The sequence below is a fragment of the Alligator sinensis genome, unplaced genomic scaffold (assembly GCF_000455745.1).
Source record: "Alligator sinensis unplaced genomic scaffold, ASM45574v1 scaffold169_1, whole genome shotgun sequence".
Taxonomy (NCBI): domain Eukaryota; kingdom Metazoa; phylum Chordata; order Crocodylia; family Alligatoridae; genus Alligator; species Alligator sinensis.
The window spans coordinates 1,070,690-1,074,511 of NW_005841924.1; positions in this window are offsets into that span (position 1 = coordinate 1,070,690).

Consider the following 3,822-nt stretch of genomic DNA (forward strand, 5'->3'; position numbering starts at 1 on the left):
CAGCCCCCTCTTGGCTCGGCCCCTCTCAGGGAAAGACCCCTGTCCCCTGCCGGAGCCAGCAGTGGCTCTTCCATGGGTTGCCCGAGCTGGGGACGCGGAGGTGGCCTGGGCTGGGGGGCTTCTGAAATTCTTTGAGGTCAAACCGGCTCCGGACGGGCAGTGCTTTCCTGCCTAGGAGCGTATGGGCAATGGGAAAGCCTGGGCCTCGGTCTAGGAGTGTGTGGGCAATGCTCCTGTGCCGCCCCGATGCAGGGAGTTGAGTGTTGCTTTCGCAACTTTCCTTGTTTCTGGGAGGACCGAGGAACTTGAACTCAAATCATCGCCCCCTTCCCTGCTGATCCGAGCATCCGTTGAGATAGGTGGCATCTTGCCATGCTTAATTTATGCATCTTCAGAAAAAGCAGCGTGGGTTAGTTCAGTCTGACAATAACATTTCTCAAGCAGGTGCTGCGGCACCTTGGGGCGCCTGGAGATCTTTACCAGGGTGCCACGTGGTGCTAGCATGGCAAGGCATGCACTCATGATGCGCGTGATGGCTTCAGAGATTTCAAACAGGCATTCGGAGCATTACAAATGCTTTGCCCGTTCAGGCTTTCTGGGTTCTCAGCTTTAGTCTTTTTCTGTTGCCAGAAAACCAAGGGAAAGCTAAGAGCTGGCATTTTCTGAGAGGGGCTTCTAGTCTTACTGAGAGGTGCCTCAAGTTTTTAAAAAAGTTGAGGACAATTGCTGTAGCATCCGTGGCCAGCAGCTGTTGGTGAGTTACAGCAGTCAGGCGTTATCCCACCACGCAGGCTCTGAATAATTTAAAATCTTTGCAGGTTGCGTTTTACATTCGAGAGTTTGGTTTGTGTGCGCTGGGTGTGTTGTAAGGTTGTGGCCAAATTAAGTGCGGTTCTAGCGCTTTGATTTACATGGTAGGTACTTCAGAAGTATTGGCTCTGATGTAGTGCGGGAGTTCGTATAATTTTCATTGTGAGTATTTTTTCCATACAGAAATCTAGAAAAGTATGATAGCAAACTCTAGCTAGGTAATTTCCCCTTGCTTGATATTTTCAATGAATGGCATAGAAGGTAAACAGTTGACACACTTCTTTCTAAATTCTGGTATCAGCTAGGAATATTTTAATTGAAAGACCTTGTTCCCTGTCTCCTGCCCATATGTTTGCTGCATACATTTGGCAGCAGGTAGAGTCAGTTTCCCAAGTTTGTTTATAGCCATTTTTTCACTGGGAAGGAGTTTGAATCTAAATCCCATTGATTTTTTTTTTTTCTCCTTGGGTTCTTCTGTTTGCTTTCAGACTCTTATGATTTAAAGGGTAATAACGTATGCAGTGACAACCAGACTACACGTGTTGATTGCATGCCAAGATTGTAGAACCAGACTTTGAAATAGATCATATAACCTCCAAAGTGGTTAGGCAGGAAGAAGTAGAAAAGGTACCTGAAACTTTAAAAATCCTTTCAAGTCAATCAGCTTGATATAGGCAGTGCTTTCTTGAACAGGAGTATGCGTACAACACTCCTGTGCATCCCATATGCAGTACATTGAGTGTTGCCTTCATAACATTCCTTTTTTCTGTGAGCACTGAGGAACTTGAACTCACTTCACCACTCCAATTCCCTGCCATTCCTGGCATCCATAGGGATAGGTGGCATCTTGCCACATTTAATTTATACACGTTTAGAAAAAGCAGTGTGGGATATTTCAATCTGACCATAATATTTCACCGTTCTCTTAACACAGTAGCTTTTTGTCACATCTTGACTCCAAATTAAATGTATTTTTCCCTTTCTGTTGCTGTTCCCCTTCCATTTTGCAACAGCCACTGTTCTTTGTATACTAAAAAAGTTATGTTCCTACCTGTTAGAGCCATTTTTACAGTATTGTAGGTGTTCAGTATAGATCACTTTGTGAAAACAATTCATATTTGCTGTTTAAAATGGAATAACGCTATTTTTTTTTTAATATTTGCATTACCCTCTTTGTTCTCAGTGTGACCAGTGAGTCTCATCTTATTCATTATTACATTGTTGTTGGGTAGAAACCCAAACTGAGAGAAAAATACTTAAACATCTTTTAAAAAAAAATTGAGCTCCATTCATGGTAGCTATTACAAACTATTTCCTTCCTCCCCAAACTGAAAATAACTTGCATTTCTTCTTGGGTAGTCAAATTTTACATTACCCATGGCAGACACTCACTGTTTTTTGGCGGGGGATAGTGTTTACATGTTCATTCTTCTAAATAGAATGTCAGAAAATGTAGGGTACAGGAGGACTCCTTTTGGGCCTACCATCCTCTTTACACAGAGGGGCACTGTTGCCAGTCTGGCTTTATAAAAGAAACTTGAAATAACACATGACTTGTCTGAAGTATCTGGACTGTAATTAGTCTGATACTTGAGCTTGTTGACTCTTGCTCTTAAGACCATGCAACTCTGAACTGATTTTGCATATACAACATTAGCATACCTGATATCAAAACCAAATCCTTAAATATGTAACATTTTTTTCATATACCTCTATGTACCAATATTTTAATAGAGTGAAGTGTTTCTGTTGAGACTGAGTTTGTGGTCACAAAACATAACAAATGTTACATTTTAATAAATCTGTAAATAAATGTGTTACATGGTAGTAACTTTTTTCTTAAGGAACTTATGGAAGGGGGTAGATTGACCTGAACTGGAATCTCCTGTTCATTCACAAACCAATAAATTATAGGCAGTGACAGTGCAAACCTCTACATTATACTTTGCCTGAATGCTGATATTTTAAAAGTGAAAAGGTGGTTGAGTCTCCATACTTACTCAGTTCTAGGTCTCTCTGACACTGCCACCTAGAAAATAGGTGCGTGTTTGTTCACTAGGAAGTGGAATAAAGCCACTAAATGTTCACAGTATGTAGCTAGTGGGCAGGAAATTTATATTGTTATATGAAAAAATTAGCATAGTGCTTTTCTGGTCACTTTAATACCATGTCTTTCTTGTTCTTGATGGTCCTGTAAATGCGCTAACTGCAAGAGTTGATTATCGACTTCAGAAATAAGCACCTACTTCTTCCTTTGAAAGTTCTGCTGTCCAGATATTTGAGATTAAAGCCAAAAGAGCTTTTATAATTTACTAGCGTAAGCATGTCATCTGAAGAAACGTGAGGTCTTTTTAAAGGGTAAAAAGAATGAAAGAATTTACTAAATGACTTTTTGATTCATCCCCTCAGGGTAGTTTCATTCTTTGCATTGAATAAATTGGGGATCTGTTGGAAAAATAGCCGGAGATTCAGCTCTAACACAGTTCAAATATGCAAGGGGTATTTGTGCAAGCAGCCTTTATTTTTACATTCCTAACTTTGGAGTGTTTGACTGTGCAACCTCTGTGATGTTCTTTTAAGAGATTTTGAGTGTAATTTCCTAAGTGTTGAGAAGGCAAAGTAAAACAATGAATTCCATCCTGTGGCACCCTGTTGACACTTGATTCATCACAAAGGTTAGAACCTTTAGTTTTACCGTAGACAGTTTTGCCACCTGAGCTAATGGAACAACTTTTATAGAGGAGGATGACTTATTGCAGTGTGACCTGGCACTGGAGAGTAATGAGATATGAGACTATACTTTGCCAAGAAATTTCAGATAATTGCTGACAGCATAAGAATGGCGACACTAAGGAATCGTGTGTTATGTTCTAGGTTCTGGAAGGGCTGGTACTTTAGTTATCACAGACTTATTCTTTCTGGTCCTTTTTCCTTCCCAATCGCATTCTTTTTTACCTAGCCAGTCTGATTTCTCCACTTTGACTTCTCATTCTACTCTCTTTGTTCAGGAAT